Genomic DNA, 17,540 nt, shown 5'->3' on the forward strand with positions numbered 1-17,540 from the left:
AGACTTGAGAGACTGTGGCTTTGCACTCCCCAGGATGGCACAGTGGGCAAACCACCCACTGTAGAGACTTGAGAGACTGTGGCTTTGCACTCCCCAGGATTGAACAGTGGGCATTGAGTCCCCTCGTGGATCTGGCGTTGTGCACTCATCAGGCTGAGGTGCCCCCCCTTCCCTTCCCCCTGAGGTGCCTGTTGTATTTCTATCTGATGCCCCTGCAGTGTTCTCTCTGTTTTGATTGTGTATTGAGTGTGGGCCTCGCCCATGCATTTTGGGCCCAGTGGTCCACGGACTATAAATGGTGCAATACCTGGACTTGTATTATTGGTGTATATATTTGTTTATAGTGTATATATATTTTATAATACTGTATTTTAATAGATTACAATGGTTACAATCATTTCCTTTGGTCTTTGCATTCTTCCGGGGCGTTTGGGGGGTGTAACTATGATGTATAGATATGCATTAGTGTGTGTGTTGTAGTGGGTGAGGGTGGGGGTGGGGGTGTTGCGTGTGTGTGTCCCAGTTTTTTCCCTTCCCCCTCCCTTATGTCATAGGTGCAGTACTCACCGTGCTCTTCGCCACCGGCGTTCGTGCTCCTGGTACAGGAGCAGGAAGACTATCGCAGGTAGGATTTGGAGTTCCGGGTCCATGATGTCCTCGTTCCTCGTGGAGTGTGTAGAGGTGAGCGTTTTCCCTTCAAAATTCCTGTTTCCGCCGTGTTTTTATCCGTGGTGAATCCGCCCCGGAAAAGGTGGCGGATTGGCCTGTCATGATACTATGGGTGGTACATTGTCTTCCGCCTGTCTGTTGGAGGTGACCGCCGCGCTGTTTGTTTGTACCACCGTGGCGGTCGGAGTGTTAAAGTGGCTGTCTTTGTTGGCGGTTTCCGCCACGGTCGTGATTCCCAATTTTTTACCACCGGCCTGTTGCCGGTCTTACCGCAGCTTTAACACCGTCCGCCAGGGTTGTAATGACCACCTATATGTTGTGACTATATCCACATGTTCAGATGATATATAGTGAGGGTCTGGCCTACTCGTCCTAAAGCCCCCGAGGAGTTAATAAAACGTTTATGACACCCATTGGTATCCATTGCCCACAATAACCACCCGCCAGGACGTGTCAGTGAAGTATTAAACATACCATTCTGGACCCATTAATTGAGCTGATTTTCAGTTGCATTTACATATTTTTGCCATTTATAAAACTTTGCGGGGCAGGTATACTGGGAATGTGACATGCTCTAAACAAAGCTTCCTTTCCCTTAATGTGCCAATTTCTTGTTCCCCACACACTTTTCAGTTCAATCGTTTTCAGCCAATATTCATACCCTTCTATCAATAACCGGGAAACAAAGGATTCTGAAGATATAAATTTAGTATTGGTCAGTAATATATGTATATCTTTGGTAGGTGATACTTTAAATAATATGACTCAGCATTGTTCACATTGTGCCCAGAAAAATATGCAAACTTTTCAGAGTACTTACACTTTTCAGTTCAATCGTTTTCAGCCAATATTCACAGCCTTCTATCAATAACCGAGAAACAACGGATTCCGAATATATAAATTTAGTATTGGCCAGTAATATATGTATATCTTTGGTAGGTGGTACTTTAAATAATATGACTCAGCATTGTTCACATTGTGCCCAGAAAAATATGCAAACTTTTCAGAGTATGTTTTGGAACAACCCTGTGGCGGAGTCGGGCAATATTCCCATTGCGTATAATGAAAAACAGTTCTGGGGCTGCTCGCTCTATGTATGAAATGGTGCCCATAATAATTATAGCAAAACATATCACCATAATTTTCTTTAAATTGGTAAACATCTTCATTTTCAAAGACTGTATAATATTGCAATTCAGTCATCATAGAATCAACTGTTTTCACATCCCAATCATCAGAAACAATGCCTGGTATTACTATATCATTCATTGATAATTTGAACACATACGGTATTTGAATAACTTCTGTGAGACCATGTATATCAAACAATACTTTGTCCCAAACAATCCCATCAGGAATTGGTACTGCAGAAATTTTCACAAAGGATAAGTCGCTTCGGACTTTATGTGATGAAAAATGTGGCTTTAAAACCTCCTCCACCAGTTCAGCTGTTGATCTTTCAGGAAGAAAGTGACCATGTATTAATAAGAAAAAGGTGATGACAAAACCAATCCAAAGTAGAAAGGCTAAGACAGTCAAAGAGTGCCATAGATAGTTCCATGGAAAAATAAAATACGCTTCTTTAAGCCAGTTTTTTAGCTTACGTGTGCTTGACAAGTCAGTTGTCGAAGAGGCGAATGAGTCTGAGAAGTCATCATTGAAGTCGGCAAAATATCCAGAGGCAGTTTGTGCAAATGGCGGAGCCGTTGTCAGTGGTGTAGTTTGTGTTTCCTGTGGTGGCACACCATAGATAGCACCATCCGTCTGTGTTGGAGTTGAGTCAACTGGATCAAATATTTCTAAATTGTTTGATGTTAGTGGAACTAATGCAAGATCATCTTCCACCCTCCCCAAGCTCGGAGAGGTGTCGGCGTTTGTATAAACGACTTGTAGAGGAACTTCTTCGCCAGTAGTGAGAGGGATTCGGGAGCTACTGGATGCTCCCCTTGGTCAGCTGTGTAGGATCGGCCACATGGTGTAGTTTGACATTGTCGATGGAGACAAAACAATTTTCCTTTGGCACCTGCCAACGGTGGTAGAATTACAGTTCTTGTACTGTGTATCCGTAGTACTGGGTCTGGTGCTCGATAAGAAGGGCCAAATTCCTTTTTCACAGTGACCTTCTCACGTACAAGATCCCCAACTTTGGGAATCCAGCCGGTAGATGTTACAGGCACATGCTTGATTCCTGTGGAGGCGGCACTGATAGAAGAGTTAACATCACGGAACTGTTGCAATTCCTGTAAGACAGTGACACGTTCATTTATGTCAAAAGGTGTTTCTGCTGCCACCACGCCAGGACCATCAAGATCCAGAACATACATTTGAGTTCCGAACAGGCACTCATATGAAGTACGACCCCACAGAGACCTTTTAGGCAGATTATTTAGTGCTCTCTGGACTCCATGTATTAGTGGTTACGCCAACTACGACCCGTACCTAAGACTTTGGCTGTTAAAGATTGCTTTAAGTCACGGTTTAATCGCTCCACAACACTATTTCCCTCGGGATGAAATGGAGACGAGTACTGGAGTTGGACCCCCAGTTCTGCTAACTGTGCTGTGCAATCCCCTAGGGTTTGCGTAAAGGTATGTAGAGGACAAAATGTATTGTCCTCCATGTAGCCACTTACGACTGTGCAAGCAGAAAAATATTGGTGTTTAGTTCCAATTGCAGGTTGTGCTGAGCCATTGGTGTACATGACTCTATGATATCGTACAATAGGCAATGTATTTGCTGGAACTGGGTATTCTATTTCGTATTGTAAAAATTCTTGAGTTTGTAACTTTGGGTCAAAAATGTAGTCCACGTCAGTGGCTGTCAGAGACGTAGCCCATTGTATCCAACGATGATGTAATGCTTTTGCGTTTGGAACGCTGGCTTTTGTAACAGCCTCTAGGGCTGGGATCGGAGAAATTACAATAATGCGTTTTCCTTGGGCAAGAGGTCTTTCTTTAATGACAGCCATCTGCACAGCAGTGAGAATTTTCTCAGTAGGAGCAAAGTGTTGTTCTGCCGCTGAATATAAGTGTGATTTATATGCAATCTGGACTGTCTCACCTTCATTAAATGTCACATAGGTGAAACCGATGGCCTCAGCTATTACTCTGATGACCAAACGTGTTTTGTTGTCCCTCGTGTGTAAGTCTTGTGCTGCAAGCATGTCTGTTTGCAATTCTCGAATACATGTATGTTCCATTGTCCAGAATTTACTTGAAAAATCGGGACGTATCAGATCACATAAATGTTTTATGTGTGTAGCATAATCTGGAATGTGAGTTCTGCCAAAATTTAGGAAACCCAATAGAGATTGGAGTTTTTAATCGTATTTGGTGGTTGTAACTGCGCATTTCTCTAAGAATTGTGGCGCTAGGCTCTTTCCTTCACTTGACAGCTCATATCCCAGGAACAGGACACTGAAGAAGGCAATCTTTGTTTTTTTGAAGTTGAATTTGTAACCAAATTCAGCAAATCCAACAACAATGTGGGCTACCCGTCTTAGATGTTGTAGTATTTCATCATCCGTAAGATAGACATCATCTACATAGGACAATGCTTCAGGGTCAATCTCGTGCAAAATTGCAGTAACACGAGCTGCAAATAGTCCTGGGCTGTTCTTATACCCCTGAGGTAAACAACAGAATTTTTCTGGGAGCCTAGTGCACTGAAACTTGTTAAGTCTCTACTCTCAGGCCCTATATTCTGGCAGAAAAAAACATTGGAAATATCCAGCGATGTTTTGTATTTTTTACGCACTATGGCCCATATTTATACTTTTTTAGCGCCGCGTTTGCGCCGCTTTTTGACGCAAAAACGGCGCAAACTTGCAAAATACAATTGGATTTTGCAAGATTGCGCCGTTTTTGCGTCAATAAGCGGCGCAAACGCGGCGCTAAAAAGGTATAAATATGGGCCTATGTTGTTCATTAGTGCTGTGCTATGCGAGTTTTGGATTGCATAAGTGCGTGTATGACTGTTTAAATGTCTGTAGTCTAGGACTATTCTATATGAATGGTCTGGCTTAGCTACTGGGAATAATGGCTTATTCATTGGCGAGACACAGGGTTCAATTACGGCCTGGTACTCTAATTGCGTGAGTATTTCTCTCACCTGTGCTTTTGCTTCATGTTTTATAGGATACCGCGGTTGGGGCTGAGGTTCACTTTTAATTGGAATTACATAGTAGGGGGATTCTTTATCCCATCCTACATAATTTCTATATAATGCGGGCACTTGTGCTAAAGCCCATTCAATAGAATAGCATTCAGCAAGTTCCTCTGGAAAAAGGACAAGAAGGAATGTTTAATAACGTCTTCTCCATATGGGCAGGTACGTACATATTCAGGTGGCCAATCTTGTTCGGCCATCAAGACATAGGGGGTCATTACAACCCTGGCGGACGGTGTTAAAGTGGCGGTAAAACCGGCAACAGGCCAGCGGTAAACTTTTTGCAATTACGACCGTGGCGGAAACCGCCAACAAAGACAGCCACTTTAACACTCAGACCGCCACGGCGGTACAGACAAACAGCTTGGCGGTCACCGCCAACCGGCAGGCGGGAGACAATGTACCGCCCACACTAGTGTGACAGGCCAATCCACCACCTTTTCCGGGGCGGATACAACGCGGATAAAAACACAACGGAAACAGGCATTTCGAATGAAAAACGCTCACCTCTACACACTCCACAAGGAAAGAGGACAGCATGGAGCCGGAACTTCATATTCTCCCAGCGCTAGTCGTCCTGCTCTTCTACGAGGATCACCAACGCCGGCAGCGAAGACCCCGGTGAGTACTGCACCTACGACATAGGGGAGGGGGGAGGCAAAAAACAGGGACACACACACTCAACAACCCAAACCCCACCCCGACCCTCAACCACTACAACACACACACCAATGCTTATCAATACATTACAGTAACACCCCCCAAAACCCCCCGGAAGAATGCGAAGACAAAAGGAAATGAGTGTAACTATTGTAATATATCAAAATTCAGTAAGCAAAAATATACATATATATACACTATAAACAAAATTTATACCACGATTAGTAGTCCAGGTTTAGCATCATTCATAGTCCGTGGACCACTGTGCCCAAAATGCATGGGCGAGGCCCACACAAGATACCCGAACATGACGGAGAGAACACTGCAGGAGGATCAGATAGAAATACAACAGGCACCTCAAGGGGAAGGGAAGGGGGCACCTCAGCCGGATGAGTGCACAACGCCAGATCCACGATGGGGCTCCATGCCCATTGATCAATCCTGGGGAGTGCAAAGCCACAGTCTCTCAAGTCTCTCCAGTGGGTGGTTTGCCCACTGCTTTATCCTGGGGAGTGCAAAGCCACAGTGTAAGGAAATGCCTCCTTGGCATGGTTGCCCCCTGACTTTTTGCCTTTGCTGATGCTATGTTTACAATTGAAAGTGTGCTGAGACCTGCTAACCAGGCCCCAGCACCAGTGTTCTTTCCCTAACCTGTACTTTTGTATCCACAATTGGCAGACCCTGGCATCCAGATAAGTCCCTTGTAACTGGTACTTCTAGTACCAAGGGCCCTGATGCCAAGGAAGGTCTCTAAGGGCTGCAGCATGTCTTATGCCACCCTGGGGACCTCTCACTCAGCACAGACACACTGCTTGCCAGCTTGTGTGTGCTAGTGAGGACAAAACGAGTAAGTCGACATGGCACTCCCCTCAGGGTGCCATGCCAGCCTCTCACTGCCTATGCAGTATAGGTAAGACACCCCTCTAGCAGGCCTTACAGCCCTAAGGCAGGGTGCACTATACCATAGGTGAGGGTACCAGTGCATGAGCATGGTACCCCTACAGTGTCTAAACAAAACCTTAGACATTGTAAGTGCAGGGTAGCCATAAGAGTATATGGTCTGGGAGTCTGTCAAACACGAACTCCACAGCACCATAATGGCTACACTGAAAACTGGGAAGTTTGGTATCAAACTTCTCAGCACAATAAATGCACACTGATGCCAGTGTACATTTTATTGTAAAATACACCACAGAGGGCACCTTAGAGGTGCCCCCTGAAACTTAACCAACTATCTGTGTAGGCTGACTGGTTCCAGCAGCCTGCCACACTAGAGACATGTTGCTGGCCCCATGGGGAGAGTGCCTTTGTCACTCTGAGGCCAGTAACAAAGCCTGCACTGGGTGGAGATGCTAACACCTCCCCCAGGCAGGAGCTGTAACACCTGGCGGTGAGCCTCAAAGGCTCACCCCTTTGTCACAGCCCAGCAGGGCACTCCAGCTTAGTGGAGTTGCCCGCCCCCTCCGGCCACGGCCCCCACTTTTGGCGGCAAGGCTGGAGGGAACAAAGAAAGCAACAAGGAGGAGTCACTGGCCAGTCAGGACAGCCCCTAAGGTGTCCTGAGCTGAAGTGACTCTAACTTTTAGAAATCCTCCATCTTGCAGATGGAGGATTCCCCCAATAGGGTTAGGATTGTGACCCCCTCCCCTTGGGAGGAGGCACAAAGAGGGTGTACCCACCCTCAGGGCTAGTAGCCATTGGCTACTAACCCCCCAGACCTAAACACGCCCTTAAATTTAGTATTTAAGGGCTACCCTGAACCCTAGAAAATTAGATTCCTGCAACTACAAGAAGAAGGACTGCCTAGCTGAAAAACCCCTGCAGAGGAAGACCAGAAGACGACAACTGCCTTGGCTCCAGAAACTCACCGGCCTGTCTCCTGCCTTCCAAAGATCCTGCTCCAGCGACGCCTTCCAAAGGGACCAGCGACCTCGACATCCTCTGAGGACTGCCCCTGCTTCGAAAAGACAAGAAACTCCCGAGGACAGCGGACCTGCTCCAAGAAAAGCTGCAACTTTGTTTCCAGCAACTTTAAAGAACCCTGCAAGCTCCCCGCAAGAAGCGTGAGACTTGCAGCACTGCACCCGGCGACCCCGACTCGGCTGGTGGCGATCCAACACCTCAGGAGGGACCCCAGGACTACTCTGATACTGTGAGTACCAAAACCTGTCCCCCCTGAGCCCCCACAGCGCCGCCTGCAGAGGGAATCCCGAGGCTTCCCCTGACCGCGACTCTTTGAACCTAAAGTCCCGACGCCTGGGAGAGACCCTGCACCCGCAGCCCCCAGGACCTGAAGGACCGGACTTTCACTGGAGGAGTGACCCCCAGGAGTCCCTCTCCCTCGCCCAAGTGGAGGTTTCCCCGAGGAATCCCCCCCTTGCCTGCCTGCAGCGCTGAAGAGATCCCGAGATCTCTCATAGACTAACATTGAAAACCCGACGCTTGTTTCTACACTGCACCCGGCCGCCCCCGCGCTGCTGAGGGTGAAATTTCTGTGTGGACTTGTGTCCCCCCCGGTGCCCTACAAAACCCCCCTGGTCTGCCCTCCGAAGACGCGGGTACTTACCTGCAAACAGACCGGAACCGGGGCACCCCCTTCTCTCCATTCTAGCCTATGTGTTTTGGGCACCACTTTGAACTCTGCACCTGACCGGCCCTGAGCTGCTGGTGTGGTGACTTTGGGGTTGCTCTGAACCCCCAACGGTGGGCTACCTTGGACCAAGAACTAAGCCCTGTAAGTGTCTTACTTACCTGGTTAACCTAACAAATACTTACCTCCCCTAGGAACTGTGAAAATTGCACTAAGTGTCCACTTTTAAAACAGCTATTTGTGAATAACTTGAAAAGTATACATGCAATTTTGATGATTTGAAGTTCCTAAAGTACTTACCTGCAATACCTTTCGAATGAGATATTACATGTAGAATTTGAACCTGTGGTTCTTAAAATAAACTAAGAAAAGATATTTTTCTATATAAAAACCTATTGGCTGGATTTGTCTCTGAGTGTGTGTACCTCATTTATTGTCTATGTGTATGTACAACAAATGCTTAACACTACTCCTTGGATAAGCCTACTGCTCGACCACACTACCACAAAATAGAGCATTAGTATTATCTATTTTTTACCACTATTTTACCTCTAAGGGGAACCCTTGGACTCTGTGCATGCTATTCCTTACTTTGAAATAGCACATACAGAGCCAACTTCCTACATTGGTGGATCAGCGGTGGGGTACAAGACTTTGCATTTGCTGGACTACTCAGCCAATACCTGATCACACGACAAATTCCAAAATTGTCATTAGAAATTGATTTTTGCAATTTGAAAAGTTTTCTAAATTCTTAAAAGTCCTGCTAGGGCCTTGTGTGTTAAGTCCCTGTTTAGCATTTCTTTTAGAGTTTAAAAGTTTGTAAAAGTTTGAATTAGATTCTAGAACCAGTTGTAGATTCTTAAAAAGTATTCCAACTTTTAGAAGCAAAATGTCTAGCACAGATGTGACTGTGGTGGAACTCGACACCACACCTTACCTCCATCTTAAGATGAGGGAGCTAAGGTCACTCTGTAAAATAAAGAAAATAACAATGGGCCCCAAACCTACCAAAATACAGCTCCAGGAGCTTTTGGCAGAGTTTGAAAAGGCCAACCCCTCTGAGGGTGGCAACTCAGAGGAAGAGGATAGTGACTTGGAGGACAATTCCCCCCTACCAGTCCTATCTAGGGAGAACAGGGTCCCTCAAACCCTGACTCCAAAAATAATAGTCAGAGATGCTGGTTCCCTCACAGGAGAGACCAACACCTCTGAAATCACTGAGGATAGCCCCAGTGAAGAGGACATCCAGTTAGCCAGGATGGCCAAAAGATTGGCTTTGGAAAGACAGATCCTAGCCATAGAGAGGGAAAGACAAGAGATGGGCCTAGGACCCATCAATGGTGGCAGCAATATAAATAGGGTCAGAGATTCTCCTGACATGTTGAAAATCCCTAAAGGGATTGTAACTAAATATGAAGATGGTGATGACATCACCAAATGGTTCACAGCTTTTGAGAGGGCTTGTGTAACCAGAAAAGTGAACAGATCTCACTGGGGTGCTCTCCTTTGGGAAATGTTCACAGGAAAGTGTAGGGATAGACTCCTCACACTCTCTGGACAAGATGCAGAATCTTATGACCTCATGAAGGGTACCCTGATTGAGGGCTTTGGATTCTCCACTGAGGAGTACAGGATTAGGTTCAGGGGGGCTCAAAAATCCTCGAGCCAGACCTGGGTTGACTTTGTTGACTACTCAGTGAAAACACTAGATGGTTGGATTCAAGGCAGTGGTGTAAGTAATTATGATGGGCTGTACAATTTATTTGTGAAAGAACACCTGTTAAGTAATTGTTTCAATGATAAACTGCATCAGCATCTGGTAGACCTAGGACCAATTTCTCCCCAAGAATTGGGAAAGAAGGCGGACCATTGGGTCAAGACAAGGGTGTCCAAGACTTCAACAGGGGGTGACCAAAAGAAAGGGGTCACAAAGACTCCCCAGCAGAAGGGTGATGAGACAACCAAAACTAAAAATAGTAAAGAGTCTTCTACAGGCCCCCAAAAACCTGCACAGGAGGGTGGGCCCAGAGCCTCTTCACAAAACAATGGGTACAAGGGTAAAAACTTTGATCCCAAAAAGGCCTGGTGTCATAGCTGTAAACAGCATGGACACCAAACTGGAGACAAGGCCTGTCCCAAGAAAGGTTCCACTCCAAACTCCCATCCAGGTAACACTGGTATGGCTAGTCTCCAAGTGGGATCAACAGTGTGCCCAGAGCAAATCAGGGTCCACACTGAAGCTACTCTAGTTTCTGAGGGTGGGGTGGATTTAGCCACACTAGCTGTCTGGCCGCCTAACATGCAAAAATACAGACAGCAACTCTTAATTAATGGGACTAGAATAGAGGGCCTGAGGGATACAGGTGCCAGTGTCACCATGGTGACAGAGAAACTGGTTTCCCCTGGCCAATACCTGACTGGAAAAACTTACACAGTCACCAACGCTGACAATCAGAGAAAAGTACATCCCATGGCAATGGTTACTTTAGAATGGGGAGGGGTCAATGGCCTGAAACAGGTGGTGGTCTCCTCAAATATCCCAGTGGACTGTCTGCTTGGAAATGACCTGGAGTCCTCAGCATGGGCTGAGGTAGAACTAAAAACCCATGCAGCAATGCTGGGTATCCCTGAACTGGTGTGTGTGAAAACAAGAGCACAATGCAAGGCACAGGGTGAAAAAGTAGAGCTGGAGTCTGGAAAAATGGCCCAGCCTACCAAGAGAACAGGAAAGTCAGTTGGGAAACCAACTGCAACACAGCAAAAGAAAGGGAACCTCTCTTCTCAGGAAGAAGTTCTGCCCTCTGAGGGAACTGAGCCTTTGGAGCTTGAACCTTACCAGGTTGAGCTCTTAGGCCCAGGGGGACCCTCAAGGGAGGAGCTGTGTAAGGGACAAGAAACCTGTCCCTCTCTTGAAGGCCTTAGGCAGCAAGCTGCTGAAGAGTCCAAAGGCAAGAAAAATGGAACGCATAGGGTCTATTGGGAAGATGGACTCCTGTACACTGAGGCCAGAGACCCCAAACCTGGTGCCACTAGGAGAGTGGTAGTGCCTCAGCTGTTCAGAGAGTTCATCCTAACATTGGCCCATGACATTCCCCTTGCTGGACATTTGGGACAAACCAAGACGTGGGAGAGGTTAGTCAACCACTTCTACTGGCCCAATATGTCCAACATGGTTAAGGAGTTTTGCCTCTCCTGCCCCACCTGTCAAGCCAGTGGTAAGACAGGTGGGCATCCAAAGGCCCCCCTCATTCCACTTCCAGTGGTGGGGGTTCCCTTTGAAAGAGTGGGTGTGGACATAGTTGGTCCACTGGAACCTCCCACAGCCTCAGGAAATATGTATATCCTGGTAGTAGTGGATCATGCTACCAGGTATCCTGAAGCTATTCCCCTTAGGTCGACTACTGCCCCTGCAGTAGCCAAGGCCCTCATTGGTATCTTTACCAGAGTGGGTTTCCCTAAGGAGGTGGTGTCTGACAGAGGTACCAACTTCATGTCAGCATACCTAAAGCACATGTGGAATGAGTGTGGAGTGACTTATAAATTCACTACACCTTACCATCCACAAACTAATGGCTTAGTTGAGAGATTCAACAAGACATTAAAAGGCATGATCATGGGGCTCCCAGAAAAACTCAAAAGGAGATGGGATGTCCTCCTGCCATGTCTGCTTTTCGCTTACAGGGAGGTACCACAGAAGGGAGTAGGGTTCTCACCCTTTGAACTTCTGTTTGGTCATCCTGTAAGGGGACCACTTGCCCTTGTTAAAGAAGGCTGGGAGAGACCTCTCCATGAGCCTAAACAGGACATAGTGGACTATGTACTTGGCCTTCGCTCTAGAATGGCAGAGTACATGGAAAAGGCAACCAAAAACCTTGAGGCCAGCCAACAGCTCCAGAAGTTTTGGTATGACCAAAAGGCTGCACTGGTTGAGTTCCAACCAGGGCAGAAAGTCTGGGTTCTGGAGCCTGTGGCTCCCAGGGCACTCCAGGACAAATGGAGTGGCCCTTACCCAGTACTAGAGAGGAAGAGTCAGGTCACCTACTTGGTGGACCTGGGCACAAGCAGGAGCCCCAAAAGGGTGATCCATGTAAACCGCCTTAAGCTCTTCCACGACAGGGCTGATGTCAATCTGTTGATGGTAACAGATGAGGATCAGGAGGCAGAGAGTGAACCTCTCCCTGATCTTCTGTCATCAGACCCAAAAGATGGTACAGTAGATGGAGTGATCTACTCAGACACCCTCTCTGGCCAACAACAAGCTGATTGTAGGAGAGTCCTACAACAGTTTCCTGAACTCTTCTCCTTAACCCCTGGTCAGACACACCTGTGTACCCATGATGTGGACACAGGAGACAGCATGCCTGTCAAGAACAAAATCTTTAGACAGTCTGACCATGTTAAGGAAAGCATCAAGGTGGAAGTCCACAAGATGCTGGAATTAGGAGTCATTGAGCGCTCTGACAGCCCCTGGGCTAGCCCAGTGGTCTTAGTCCCCAAACCTCACACCACAGATGGAAAGAAAGAGATGAGGTTTTGTGTGGACTACAGAGGGCTCAATTCTGTCACCAAGACAGATGCTCATCCAATTCCAAGAGCTGATGAGCTCATTGATAAATTAGGTGCTGCCAAATTCCTAAGTACCTTTGACTTGACAGCAGGGTACTGGCAAATAAAAATGGCACCTGGAGCAAAAGAAAAGACAGCATTCTCCACACCTGATGGGCATTATCAGTTTACTGTTATGCCCTTTGGTTTAAAGAATGCCCCTGCCACCTTCCAAAGGTTGGTGAATCAAGTCCTTGCTGGCTTGGAGTCCTTTAGCACAGCTTATCTTGATGATATTGCTGTCTTTAGCTCCACCTGGCAGGATCACCTGGTCCACCTGAGGAAGGTTTTGAAGGCTCTGCAATCTGCAGGCCTCTCTATCAAGGCATCCAAATGCCAGATAGGGCAGGGAACTGTGGTTTACTTGGGACACCTTGTAGGTGGAGGCCAAGTTCAGCCACTCCAACCCAAGATCCAGACCATTCTGGACTGGGTAGCTCCAAAAACCCAGACTCAAGTCAGGGCATTCCTTGGCTTGACTGGGTATTACAGGAGGTTTGTGAAGGGATATGGATCCATTGTGACAGCCCTCACTGAACTCACCTCCAAGAAAATGCCCAAGAAAGTGAACTGGACTGTGGACTGCCAACAGGCCTTTGACACCCTGAAACAAGCAATGTGCTCAGCACCAGTTCTCAAAGCTCCAGATTATTCTAAGCAGTTCATTGTGCAGACTGATGCCTCTGAACATGGGATAGGGGCAGTTTTGTCCCAAACAAATGATGATGGCCTTGACCAGCCTGTTGCTTTCATTAGCAGGAGGTTACTCCCCAGGGAGCAGCGTTGGAGTGCCATTGAGAGGGAGGCCTTTGCTGTGGTTTGGTCCCTGAAGAAGCTGAGACCATACCTCTTTGGGACTCACTTCCTAGTTCAAACTGACCACAGACCTCTCAAATGGCTGATGCAAATGAAAGGTGAAAATCCTAAACTGTTGAGGTGGTCCATCTCCCTACAGGGAATGGACTTTATAGTGGAACACAGACCTGGGACTGCCCATGCCAATGCAGATGGCCTTTCCAGGTTCTTCCACTTAGAAAATGAAGACTCTCTTGGGAAAGGTTAGTCTCATCCTCTTTCGTTTGGGGGGGGGTTGTGTAAGGAAATGCCTCCTTGGCATGGTTGCCCCCTGACTTTTTGCCTTTGCTGATGCTATGTTTACAATTGAAAGTGTGCTGAGACCTGCTAACCAGGCCCCAGCACCAGTGTTCTTTCCCTAACCTGTACTTTTGTATCCACAATTGGCAGACCCTGGCATCCAGATAAGTCCCTTGTAACTGGTACTTCTAGTACCAAGGGCCCTGATGCCAAGGAAGGTCTCTAAGGGCTGCAGCATGTCTTATGCCACCCTGGGGACCTCTCACTCAGCACAGACACACTGCTTGCCAGCTTGTGTGTGCTAGTGAGGACAAAACGAGTAAGTCGACATGGCACTCCCCTCAGGGTGCCATGCCAGCCTCTCACTGCCTATGCAGTATAGGTAAGACACCCCTCTAGCAGGCCTTACAGCCCTAAGGCAGGGTGCACTATACCATAGGTGAGGGTACCAGTGCATGAGCATGGTACCCCTACAGTGTCTAAACAAAACCTTAGACATTGTAAGTGCAGGGTAGCCATAAGAGTATATGGTCTGGGAGTCTGTCAAACACGAACTCCACAGCACCATAATGGCTACACTGAAAACTGGGAAGTTTGGTATCAAACTTCTCAGCACAATAAATGCACACTGATGCCAGTGTACATTTTATTGTAAAATACACCACAGAGGGCACCTTAGAGGTGCCCCCTGAAACTTAACCAACTATCTGTGTAGGCTGACTGGTTCCAGCAGCCTGCCACACTAGAGACATGTTGCTGGCCCCATGGGGAGAGTGCCTTTGTCACTCTGAGGCCAGTAACAAAGCCTGCACTGGGTGGAGATGCTAACACCTCCCCCAGGCAGGAGCTGTAACACCTGGCGGTGAGCCTCAAAGGCTCACCCCTTTGTCACAGCCCAGCAGGGCACTCCAGCTTAGTGGAGTTGCCCGCCCCCTCCGGCCACGGCCCCCACTTTTGGCGGCAAGGCTGGAGGGAACAAAGAAAGCACCAAGGAGGAGTCACTGGCCAGTCAGGACAGCCCCTAAGGTGTCCTGAGCTGAAGTGACTCTAACTTTTAGAAATCCTCCATCTTGCAGATGGAGGATTCCCCCAATAGGGTTAGGATTGTGACCCCCTCCCCTTGGGAGGAGGCACAAAGAGGGTGTACCCACCCTCAGGGCTAGTAGCCATTGGCTACTAACCCCCCAGACCTAAACACGCCCTTAAATTTAGTATTTAAGGGCTACCCTGAACCCTAGAAAATTAGATTCCTGCAACTACAAGAAGAAGGACTGCCTAGCTGAAAAACCCCTGCAGAGGAAGACCAGAAGACGACAACTGCCTTGGCTCCAGAAACTCACCGGCCTGTCTCCTGCCTTCCAAAGATCCTGCTCCAGCGACGCCTTCCAAAGGGACCAGCGACCTCGACATCCTCTGAGGACTGCCCCTGCTTCGAAAAGACAAGAAACTCCCGAGGACAGCGGACCTGCTCCAAGAAAAGCTGCAACTTTGTTTCCAGCAACTTTAAAGAACCCTGCAAGCTCCCCGCAAGAAGCGTGAGACTTGCAGCACTGCACCCGGCGACCCCGACTCGGCTGGTGGCGATCCAACACCTCAGGAGGGACCCCAGGACTACTCTGATACTGTGAGTACCAAAGCCTGTCCCCCCTGAGCCCCCACAGCGCCGCCTGCAGAGGGAATCCCGAGGCTTCCCCTGACCGCGACTCTTTGAACCTAAAGTCCCGACGCCTGGGAGAGACCCTGCACCCGCAGCCCCCAGGACCTGAAGGACCGGACTTTCACTGGAGGAGTGACCCCCAGGAGTCCCTCTCCCTCGCCCAAGTGGAGGTTTCCCCGAGGAATCCCCCCCTTGCCTGCCTGCAGCGCTGAAGAGATCCCGAGATCTCTCATAGACTAACATTGAAAACCCGACGCTTGTTTCTACACTGCACCCGGCCGCCCCCGCGCTGCTGAGGGTGAAATTTCTGTGTGGACTTGTGTCCCCCCCGGTGCCCTACAAAACCCCCCTGGTCTGCCCTCCGAAGACGCGGGTACTTACCTGCAAACAGACCGGAACCGGGGCACCCCCTTCTCTCCATTCTAGCCTATGTGTTTTGGGCACCACTTTGAACTCTGCACCTGACCGGCCCTGAGCTGCTGGTGTGGTGACTTTGGGGTTGCTCTGAACCCCCAACGGTGGGCTACCTTGGACCAAGAACTAAGCCCTGTAAGTGTCTTACTTACCTGGTTAACCTAACAAATACTTACCTCCCCTAGGAACTGTGAAAATTGCACTAAGTGTCCACTTTTAAAACAGCTATTTGTGAATAACTTGAAAAGTATACATGCAATTTTGATGATTTGAAGTTCCTAAAGTACTTACCTGCAATACCTTTCGAATGAGATATTACATGTAGAATTTGAACCTGTGGTTCTTAAAATAAACTAAGAAAAGATATTTTTCTATATAAAAACCTATTGGCTGGATTTGTCTCTGAGTGTGTGTACCTCATTTATTGTCTATGTGTATGTACAACAAATGCTTAACACTACTCCTTGGATAAGCCTACTGCTCGACCACACTACCACAAAATAGAGCATTAGTATTATCTATTTTTTACCACTATTTTACCTCTAAGGGGAACCCTTGGACTCTGTGCATGCTATTCCTTACTTTGAAATAGCACATACAGAGCCAACTTCCTACACACAGTCTCTCAAGTCTCTCCAGTGGGTGGGTTGCCCACTGTACCATCCTGGGGAGATGCAAGGCCACAGTCTCTCAAGTCTCTCCAGTGGGGGGGTTGCCCACTGTACCATCCTGGGGAGGTGCAAAGCCACAGTCTCTCAAGTCTCTCCAGTGGGTGGGTTGCCCACTGCTTTATCCTGGAGAGTGCAAAGCCACAGTCTCTCAAGTCTCTCCAGTGGGTGGTTTGCCCACTGCTTTATCCTGGGGAGTGCAAAGCCACAGCCTCTCAAGTCTCTCCAGTGGGTGGTTTGCCCACTGCTTTATCCTGGGGAGTGCAAAGCCACAGTCTCTCAAGTCTCTCCAGTGGGTGGTTTGCCCACTGCTTTATCCTGGGGAGTGCAAAGCCACAGTCTCTCAAGTCTCTCCAGTGGGTGGGTTTCCCACTGTACCATCATGGGGAGATGCAAAGCCACAGTCTCTCAAGTCTCTCCAGTGGGTGGTTTGCCCACTGCTTTATCCTGGGGAGTGCAAAGCCACAGTCTCTCAAGTCTCTCCAGTGGGTGGGTTGCCCAGTGTACCATCCTCGGGAGATGCAAAGCCACAGTCTCTCAAGTCTCTCCAGTGGGTGGGTTGCCCACTGTACCATCCTGGGGAGATGCAAAGCCACAGTCTCTCAAGTCTCTTCAGTGGGTGGGTTGCCCACTGCTTTATCCTGGGGAGTGCAAAGCCACAGTCTCTCAAGTCTCTCCAGTGGGTGGTTTGCCCACTTCTTTATCCTGGGGAGTGCAAAGCCACAGTCTCTCAAGTCTCTCCAGTGGGTGGGTTGCCCACTGTACCATCCTGGGGAATGCAAAGCCACAGTCTCTCAAGTCTCTCCAGTGGGTGGGTTGCCCACTGTACCATCCTGGGGAGTGCAAAGCCACAGTCTCTCAAGTCTCTCCAGTGGGTGGATTGCCCACTGTACCATCCTGGGAAGTGCAAAGCCACAGTCTCTCAAGTCTCTCCAGTGGGTGGGTTGCCCACTTCTTTATCCTGGGGAGTGCAAAGCCACAGTCTCTCAAGTCTCTCCAGTGGGTGGGTTGC

The sequence above is a fragment of the Pleurodeles waltl genome, chromosome 3_1 (assembly GCF_031143425.1).
Source record: "Pleurodeles waltl isolate 20211129_DDA chromosome 3_1, aPleWal1.hap1.20221129, whole genome shotgun sequence".
Classification (NCBI taxonomy): domain Eukaryota; kingdom Metazoa; phylum Chordata; class Amphibia; order Caudata; family Salamandridae; genus Pleurodeles; species Pleurodeles waltl.